Here is a 10,572-nt window from a genome sequence, read left to right on the forward strand (position 1 = left end):
TTCTATGTCTGTCCTTAATGCATGCATCTGAAACACCCTCCACTCAGGCATTATAAATGGTCAGGAAACATGTTTCAAGTGGCACCTAAATACCCACCCACCCTTCTTATAAATATTGTATTTGTGGGCTAAATTATTTGACACAGACCATGCTGGTTATTCCTCCACTTTTATTGCAAGAATGTGCCCACCTTGGACAGATAACAAAAAGAAATCTCGGCCAATCTTAGTGAGGAGAAATATAGTAACATCGGTAGCAGTGTCTATGGAATAATAATTTAGGTGGTATTGCAGCATTAACATCCCTCTTTGAAAATATACCTAACTTTGGCTCTAACTAAAGTGTCTACTGCTGGATGCTAAAACCAAATAGCTTAACTGTTTTAAAAACAAATGCTGCTGTAATATGGTTGCTATTTATGTAAATTAATTGTACCAATATAGTCTGGGGATCCTGCTGGTGTTGTTTCTCCTGAAATTAAATAAATTGCTCTGTTAAGATGTACATAAAATACATTGAAAACATTATTAATCAGTTAAAAAGTAAGAGATGAATACAATATCATATCTTTGTGCTTTCTGTATATCTAATTCCTCACTCTAATTAACATATAAAAGTTCGATAGAGAAATAGGATGGAAGAGTTAAATTGGGGAGGACAAGTATATAGGCAAGCAATAAAGTAGAATAGTTGCAGATAATGCAGTTGGTGACCATTTGCTTTTTTAAATTGTGATTATATCTAGAGATGCTGGAATTTACTCCAGTGTGGATCCTGACTGAATGTTAGGATCGGCACTAAATTTCAAAAATTTGCAATAATTTCTTGTAAATTAGATAAAATAAATTCATTAAAGCTAAGTTCAATCAATGTGAACTGTTTCAACCATATGGAAATTTGTATGAATATTTTTTGAGCTACTTCTCACTCAAATAGTTACATTGTATATTATTTTTAACAGTTTTTCACGCCAACAATGCATTATAAGTTTTAACTCAAACACAGTACTGTTCTCTGTTGTAATTTTAAAAAAAATACTACAAAAATTGCTATTTTAATCCAGCTTTTTTTTTTTACTTTTTATATTTGCAAACTTTGAACACAAACTGTAAACTCAATTCTAAGGATACCCATTCGAGGGCAGCTGCAGCTGTCAAACTCAAATCAACTAGCAGAATAAATGTTGTGTCACAAACACTTTCAATGCCCTTGAACCAGCAAAATTTAACTTAATTTTTAAACCTGTTTAAAGGAATCAAACATCTGGCTTCTTTACATGGAGTAAAGAAAAACATAAGAGACAAATACAAAAGGTAGAGTATATAGCATAGACATCTAAGTCATAAAGATAAAAAAGAAAACCTTACATTTAGTTAAAGTATTTCTAAATAGTAACTCTTTCTCTTAATCCTTCTGTGTTTACAGATATGACTTCTGTACATGAACGCAAATATTGGTCGTATTCATTGCTGCTTTTTGTGCCTTTTTGCAGTTATTTTGCATTGTTTTCAACCCAATTACCAAACTTTAATTAACTGAGGATTTCAATGGGGTAATATATTAATATGCATAAATATTTATAATTTTTACTGAGAAAACAGCCTGTAACTGAGCAAAGCAAAATAAATTTAGTACATCAAATTCAAGCAATTTTGTTGCATATTTTGGATACATATACTGCCTCTACATAATATTGTATTAACTTGCAATAGTTGTATTTGCACTTAATTGATCTGCAATGGCCTCCATGCAATTATTTTTCATGAGGATCCAATGACAAACCACAATAACAGACATTTCACGTTCTGATCCTCACTCTCATACCCGCTTCTGCAGACATTTCAAAGGTATGAAAAATAAAGTTCACCACTTTTGGGGATAATTCAGTTTTAAGATCTTTCTTTGAATATATTGGTTGTAAAAAAAACCCTAAACTTTCCTCGTATTAATAATTCTTCTGTTGGATTCTAAAGCCAAACAGCTTATTTGTTTTTAAATTAATTGACAGTGCAAAATTGTATTTTTTAATGTAAGTTAAGTATACCTGTATATACTGTGGTTGTTGGTGGTGGTGAAGTTTCTTCTGAAATTAAATTAATTAGTCTGTTAATATATACATGAATGTAAGTTGCACATATAATCAATCGCTTAAAAATCAACAGCAATCCATAAAATCTCAACTCTACATACTTTCTTTATGTCAAACCCCTTTCTCCAAGCCACATATGAAAGCTAGAATAAGATATAGGGTGGAAAAGCTTTATTGGTGAGACCAAGTAAACAGGTATATAGTACTTAAGTGCTGCACAAATGCAATTGGTGACCATCTGTCTTTTCTTAAATGTAAAGGTGGTTCTGACACTGGTTCGTCCAATCTGCTATAAATTTTGAAAATTTGCAATAAATTCTTAAAATATAAATAGGCTAAAATAATCATGCTATATTCAAGCAATATCTTGGACACATAAGCTGCCTTTACATAGTATTTGATTAACCTACAGTTCCTGTGTTTGCAGGTAATTGACCTGCACTGGCATCTGTGAAATTATTTTTACCAAGGCTCCATGATACTTTGGAAGGAGTTGTGAACAGGAGGACCAATAACAAACTGCAATAATGGACATTGCATCTTCTGATTGCTCTTCACACCGCCACCTGAAGCCATTTGAGAGTGGTGAAAAATAATGTTCACTAATTTATGTGTCAATGCAGTTTAAAGATATTTTTTTGAATATATTGGCTGTAAAACTTAGTCTCATTAACATGTCTTCTGCTGAATGCCAAAACCAAGTAAATTAATGATTTAAAAATGACACCATAATGCAATATGGTCTTTTTTAATGTGTGACAGGATGGACCACCTATGCCACCCTGTCTGTTGCTGCTGGAAACCAGCTGGGCTTACTTTGCCACCGTTCCCTTTTTTTATTCCAAATGCACCCTCTAACCGAGTAGGAGGGGCTTACAAATGCTGCCACCACTGGACTCCTTACTGGCATCCAGAACTGGGTTCCTTCTGGGTAACTTTCATTGCTAGTGTACCCCGTTGCTGGTGTACCTGGACTGATACCACTGACCTCTTACTATGGATCAGGGTTGCTGTGGATGGATCCCCCTGGCCTATCACACTGGCCAGAGCTGCTGGGTAGCAGCTAGAGTGGTGGTACCGGAGAGCTGGGTCTGAACCTCAGAACAGCCGGGAACGGATTAGAGTTGGGTCTAATCTGTAGGTCACAGGAATTTCAGCATGGAGAAGTTTTCAAGCAGGTCTTTAAAGCAAAAGATGTTTATTTGCTCAAGTAGTCCTAAGATGGACAGTTCACACGCCAATCTGTGGTACTAGTCTGTGGTTTCCAGAAGTATAGATAGTACAAGAATGATACATTCAATAAAACTAGTGCTGTTTTTATACAGTTTTAGGCACAGCCTCACAGGGTAAGCCAGCCCCCTAAAGTCTGAGTTATTTTTAGTAACAGGATGCAATATGTTTACCCAAACATGGATTGAAATGCAATTTATACTTAAAAATATTTACACTTTTCTGCGATATCCTGAATCCCATTGATCAGAGATTTCCTTTCGCTTTAACCAGGATTCAGGCAACAGCTCCCTGCCGTGCATTCAAGTGTTGGTCACACACATTGAACAGACTCATTTAACATTTCCTGCAATCCCCAAAACAGTCTCCCTCCTCACATATGCCTAATTGGAGATTTCCTCTAGCAAAGCTACAACCACAAACAAGTCATCTCCCATACACAAAAGACTTCCTCAACAAATGCTTATTTCATCAGAAATGAATGCAATTTCTCTACAAAGTGTACCAAGATACAGTAAAATCAGTACATTGCAATGATAAATAAGCTCCCTGCGCTATTTCCTTTTAATAAATTTATACCATAAGTTATTTATAAGTGATCCAGTTACACTATGTAAATTAATTGTACCTATATATCCTGAGGTTGTTGTTGGTGGTGTTTCTTCTGAAATTAAATTAATTACTTTGTTAATACGTACATAAAAATACATTGCTAACATTTTAACTACTTCAAAACCAAGAGGTTTTCAAGATGCATAAAATAGCAGCCCAACCTGCTTAATTTATGTCTACCCCTCTCACCCCCAGCACATAAATTTATTATTGTAGAACTGTGTAGAGAACTGAACTCCGTCTTTTCTATATTCCTACTTTATCAACAGTTTTAAATTAACTTTGGCACCTAACTTCAATCTTTTGACAATGTATTCTAAAAATGAATATCAATGGTACTGATTGTTGTACAGCTCCCTTCTTCCCACAATTCCTTTCTGTTTTTCTGTACCCCCACCCTTCCCCAAATATTGTGTATACCTACAATAAAACACAATTTAATAAAAAAAAAAAAAAAAACAGCAGCTTAGCTTTGACAAAAGCAAAACCAACTTGAAAACTTTGGGTTGGGATACAAAATCAAAAAACAGAATGGTTTACTTATTTCTAATAATAAGTTTCTCTTTCTGTGGGATATCAAAATGAATTCCTTTTGTTCACCATTCCTTCTTATCCTTTTCATACAATATATACAGGTAGAGCACTTTGCAATATCTTAGGAAACAACTGCAAACAGATATATTTAATGCAAAACTTGATTTCATCGCCATTAATGATTAATCGAACAAAAAGCTGCAGTGAAAGGAAGTAAGGAAGGAAAGAAACGCCCTGAATCTTGGACCTCTTTTGGAAGGCAAAGTCTGTTTCCCCATATAAAGATGTTTGGTTAGACACAAAAAGCAACAAACAAGAGTTTCACACATAATAACTGGTCCTAAATACAATTAAAGTTAAAACGCAAAAATAGGCCATTGTGTCTTAAATTCCAGTTCCAAGTTATTTCCAGTGCTGGCTGCAATTATTAGAATGAAGTTTGATATTGAATTAATAGCTTTTTACATACACAAATACATGCATATTTCACATTATCTCATTTAGATTAAACCCACTTGTGCAACATTGGAAGAAGTAAATTGCACTAATGTTATCATGTTAGAAAATTAAAGCTGGTTCAGGTGAAATATGCAAATGATAAAACAATATGGTTTTTATAATTCACCTTCATATACTGTGTGTGTTGGTTGCATTTCTTGCCCTGTAAATATAAAAATGTTCTGTTAATGTTCATTTTTTTTCCATGAACAAAAGACAGGTATTTATCAACAGAATACTAGAATAATAAAAATGAATAAATAATTGTTGCTGCTTTGTAATAATGTTAATACACACAGATATGATCACTGAGGGCCTGATTCAGAGTGGAATGCAAGATTAAGCGTGACTTGCATTTGAAAACATTTATGGAAAGTAGATGCTTATACTTGACAAGACACACCCCTCAGACATTTACATCTAGCTTGCGAACATGTACAAAAACCATTTATTTTATATGTTTTAAACGTAATTCCTATGAAGCATCATTTAAACTTGAATAACATAGCTAATGCAGCAGGAACATGTGTACAAAAACAATAATTTTTCTTTCCCACAAATGAAAGATTAAAGAAAAAAGTAATCTATAGCCCAATGACTACTAAAGTCTCAATAAGCTTCTGCAAATCATTAGAAAACCTCTATTTAAGTAAGTAATTCTCTAACTCAGGGGTTTGACATTATTATCTGCTACTTACACCTGCCCCTGACCACCCGCAAGAAAACCTCCTTTCACTCGTAACTGTGACTATATCCCAGTCTGAATCTGAAAATAATTGTTCGAACACAACCTTACTGTACATTTCCTATATTAGAACGCGCCTTCCCTCTCCCGTTATTCTTTTTCAGGTGTAAGGAGAGATAAGTGCCAAAAAGTTGCAGGTCTGAATAGCCGCAATAGCATATTATTACTTTCTGAGCATGCACAGTGTGAAAAAATTCAAAGATACGATACACAAATAGGAGTATGTCTCACTCTGAATCATGACCTGAGTATCAGATTCTCAATTCCTGTGTTGAGCATAGCAAAGCATAGCTAAATATAACTAAGTGAGTAGAAAGGTCAGGGTCATTTTCTAATGTATATTTTTTAGGCATATTGCTCAAAAAATAGGGAAAAGCCTTTTATCAGAAAACCTAAAGTTCCAAACATTAGAGATAATAGAACATATACCTGTATATGATATTTTTAAATATTACTAGGGATTCATCTCTTTACTCTGTATTCCCTTAATGCATAGACCTCATGTTTTTTGTCTTTTTATTTTTATTATTCTGTTTCTGTTGATATGTGTGTGCTTATGTGCATATACTGTATATAATCAGTAAAATATATTTTACACTAATCTAACAATATATTTCCATCTTTTGCTATTTGAAATGTGGGGAATCTGCAATTTTCAGTTCAATAAGTTTAATATTTTGTTAATAATCAGCAATGGTATAGTAAAAATATGCATATCATTATTAGTTAGTAATTTTTGATATCATATGAACTGATTCTGAAGTTGTGATATGTCTAACTTGTGTTATGAAGAACCTTTAATAAATTAAAAAATAATAGATTCTTCATTATTTTAGGTAAATGCTCACTTTGAAACGCTGGTACAGCAGCAAATGCTAAGAAATTACTGTGCCTTCTAAACAAAACGCTTAACATAGCTTTGAGACAATTTGACTTAGGAGAACGTAAATTTCCAGGAAAATTAGGTATCGCATACAAATGGCTACAACGGCTACGTTAAATTACCTGCTGCTGATTCACTAGGAGGTGGTGCAACATTGACTAAAAAGTTAAGAAATGAGCATTAACATGTGAAATAAACATAATGCTGCTATCTTTTAACAAATGAATCTCGAGAAGAAATATCGGCATTTCAATGAAACATTCCCAATTCACAATGTCAATAAGGAGATAACAGTTTGTGCAGTATTCCGAACAGTGATGTTCAAGTAAAATGTAAATTAGATTCTTTAGTTTACTTTTGTAAACATTTTATCAAAGGAATCACAGAATTTGTTAGCTTCCTATACCTAACTTTGGCTCTAACTAAAGTGTCTACTGCTGGATGCTAAAACCAAATAGCTTAACTGTTTTAAAAACAAATGCTGCTGTAATATGGTTGTTATTTATGTAAATTAATCGTACCAACATAGCCTGAGGGTCCTGCTGGTGTTGTTTCTCCTGAAATGAAATAAATTGCTCTGTTAAGATGTACATAAAATACATTAAAAAAGTAAGAGATGATTAGAATATCAACTATTTTTGCTTTCTGTATATCTAATCCCTCACTCTAGGTAAACATACATAGTTTACTTTTGTAGCATTTTCTAACATTTTATCAAAGGAATCACAGAATTTGTTAGCTTCCTCCCACCAAAAAAGCCTTTTCTACTACCAAGCAGTGATTATTTCTTAAGGACAATAAAGCTTACATTTTTTCATTGAAATATCTCCCACCAAGCTTGTGTGTCCCCAATTTGGCACTGTTCTGACAACACAAGCTTGATTTACATTGTGTAGAATATATGTCAATGCTTTATCTTATGGTACTACAGCTCTGGTGTGCTTTACAATATATATAACTGTTAGTGACTGATGTTGGAGGGTGCTAAGCAGGAGAGATTCATTCAAATATTCTGTTAGTGTCTCAATATTTACAAATTTTAGAGAGAACAGTAAAGATAGTTGGGCTCGCTATTTCCATCTGAATAGAACTAGGTCTCTGTTAATAAAAGTGGCATTACTTGAAACGTAGACTCTGCCCACCTGTCGTTCCAGGTATAATTCAATTATCTTGAGCAAGTGGGGTGCTGAATGAATCCCCCCAGATATTAACCTTCTGTTTGGTACCACCTTGTGGTGTAAGGTTATTGTTTCTTATGTTTGCCTGTATTTTTGTGTCGGATGCGTTTTGTGCTGTTCTGTTTTACCATGGCTACTGTCAACTAGCATTCTATGTCTGTCCTTAATGCATGCATCTGAAACACCCTCTGCTCAGGCATTACAAATGGTCAGAAAATATGTTTCAAGTGGCACCTAAATACCCACCCTTCTTATAAATATTGTATTTGTGGGCTAAATTGTTTGACACAGACCATGCTGGTTATTCCTCCACTTTTATTGCAAGAATGTGCCCACCTTGGGCAGATAACAAAAAGAAGTCTCGGCCAATCATAGTGAGGACAAATATAGTAACATCGGTAGCAGTGTTTATGGAATAATATTTTAGGTGGTATTGCAGCATTAACATCCCTCTTTGAAAATATACCTAACTTTGGCTCTAACTAAAGTGTCTACTGCTGGATGCTAAAACCAAATAGCTTAACTGTTTTAAAAATAAATGCTGCTCTAATATGGTTTTTATTTATGTAAATTAATTGTACCAATATAGTCTGGGGATCCTGCTGGTGTTGTTTCTTCTGAAATTAAATAAATTGCTCTGTTAAGTTGTACATAAAATACATTGAAAACATTATTAATCAGTTAAAAAGTAAGAGATGAATACAATATCAAATCTTTGTGCTTTTTGGATATCTAATACCTCACTCTAAGTAAACATACATAGTTTACTTTTGTAGAATTTCTAACATTTTATTAAAGGAATCACAGAATTTGTTAGCTTCCTCCCTAAAAAAAAGCCTCTTCTACTACCAAGCAGTGGTTATTTCTTAGTTACAATAAGGCTTACATTTTTTCTTTGAAATATCTCCCACCAAGCTTGTGTGTCCCTAATTTGAAACTGTTCTGACAAGACAAGCTTGATTTACATTGTGTAAAATATTTTTCATTGCTTTATCTTATGGTACTACAGCTCTGGTGTGCTTTTCAATATATATAACTGTTAGTGACTGATGTTGGAGGGTGCTAAGCAGGAGAGATTCATTCAAATATTCTGTTAGTGTCTCAATATCTACAAATTTTAGAGATTACAGTAAAGATAGCTGGGCTCGCTATTTCCTTCTGAATAGAACTAGGTCTCTGTTAATAAAAGTGGCATTAATTGAAACGTAGGCTCTGCCCACCTGTCATTACAGGTATAATTCAATTATCTTGAGCAAGTGGGGAGATGAAAGAATACCCTCAGATATTAACCTTCTGTTGGGTGCCAACTTGTGGTGTAAGGTTATTGTTTCTTATGTTTGCCTGTACCTTTGTGTCGGATGGGTTTTTTCTGCTGTTCTGTTTTACCATGGCTACTGTCAACTAGCATTCTATGTCTGTCCTTAATGCATGCATCTGAAACACCCTCCGCTCAGGCATTACAAATGGTCAGAAAATATGTTTCAAGTAGCACCTAAATACCCACCCACCCTTCTTAAAAATATTGTATTTGTGGGCTAAATTGTTTGACACAGACCATGCTGGTTGTTCCTCCACTTTTATTGCAAGAATGTGCCCACCTTGGACAGATAACAAAAAGAAGTCTCGACTATTTATAGTAAGGACAAATATAGTAACATCGGTAGCAGTGTCTATGGAATAATAATTTAGGTGGTATTGCAGCATTAACATCGCTCTTTGAAAATATACCTAACTTTGGCTCTAACTAAAGTGTCTACTGCTGGATGCTAAAACCAAATAGCTTAACTGTTTTAAAAACAAATGCTGCTGTATTATGATTGCTATTTATGTAAATTAATTGTACCAATATAGTCTGGGGATCCTGCTGGTGTTTTTTCTCCTGAAATGAAATAAATTGCTATGTTAAGATGTACATAAAATACATTGAAAACATTATTAATCAGTTAAAAAGTAAGAGATAAATACAATAGCATATCTTTGTGCTTTCTGTATATCTAATACCGCACTCTAAGTAAACATACATAGTTTACTTTTATAGCATTTACTAACATTTTATCAAAGGAATCACAGAATTTGTTAGCTTCCTCCCTAAAAAAAAGCCTCTTCTATTAACAAGCAGTGGTTAAGTGGTTATTTCTTAGGGACAATAAAGCTTACATTTTTTTCTTTGAAATATCTCCCACCAAGCTTGCGTGTCCCTAATTTGACATTGTTCTGACAAGACAAGCTTGATTTACATTGTGTAAAATATTTGTCAATGCTTTATCTTATGGTACTACAGCTCCGGTGTGCTTTTCAATATATATAACTGGTAATGACTGATGTTGGAGGGTGCTAAGCAGGAGAGATTCATTCAAATATTCTGTTAGTGTCTCAATATTTACAAATTTTAGAGATAACAGTAAAGATAGCTGGGCTCGCTATTTCCTTCTGAATAGAACTAGGTATCTGTTAATAAAAGTGGTAATAATTAAAACGTAGACTCTGCCCACCTGTCATTCCAGGTATAATTCAATTATCTTGAGCAAGTGGGGAGCTGAACGAATACCCTCAGATATTAACCTTCTGTTGGGTGCCAACTTGTGGTGCAAGGTTATTGTTTCTTATGTTTGCCTGTACCTTTGTGTCGGATGTGTTTTGTGCTGTTCTGTTTTACCATGGCTACTGTCAACTAGCATTCTATGTCTGTCCTTAATGCATGCATCTGAATCACCCTCTGCTCAGGCATTACAAATGGTCAGAAAATATGTTTCAAGTGGCACCCAAATACCCACCCACCCTTCTTATAAATATTATATTTGT

At 34.1% G+C, this 10,572-nt stretch overlaps 1 long non-coding RNA gene across 1 annotated transcript; it reads right to left on the reverse strand.

The window, feature by feature from the left end:
• Positions 1-2,043: 2,043 nt before the first annotated feature.
• Positions 2,044-8,388, reverse strand: LOC142150015 (uncharacterized). Its single transcript, XR_012690970.1, has 6 exons — positions 8,352-8,388; positions 7,114-7,149; positions 6,715-6,750; positions 5,092-5,127; positions 3,949-3,984; positions 2,044-2,084 (listed from the first exon to the last, which is right to left on the reverse strand). It is a non-coding gene; the product is annotated as an uncharacterized LOC142150015 (long non-coding RNA).
• Between the last annotated feature and the right edge of the window lie 2,184 nt (positions 8,389-10,572).

This window comes from Mixophyes fleayi, chromosome 4 (assembly GCF_038048845.1).
Source record: "Mixophyes fleayi isolate aMixFle1 chromosome 4, aMixFle1.hap1, whole genome shotgun sequence".
NCBI lineage: Eukaryota > Metazoa > Chordata > Amphibia > Anura > Limnodynastidae > Mixophyes > Mixophyes fleayi.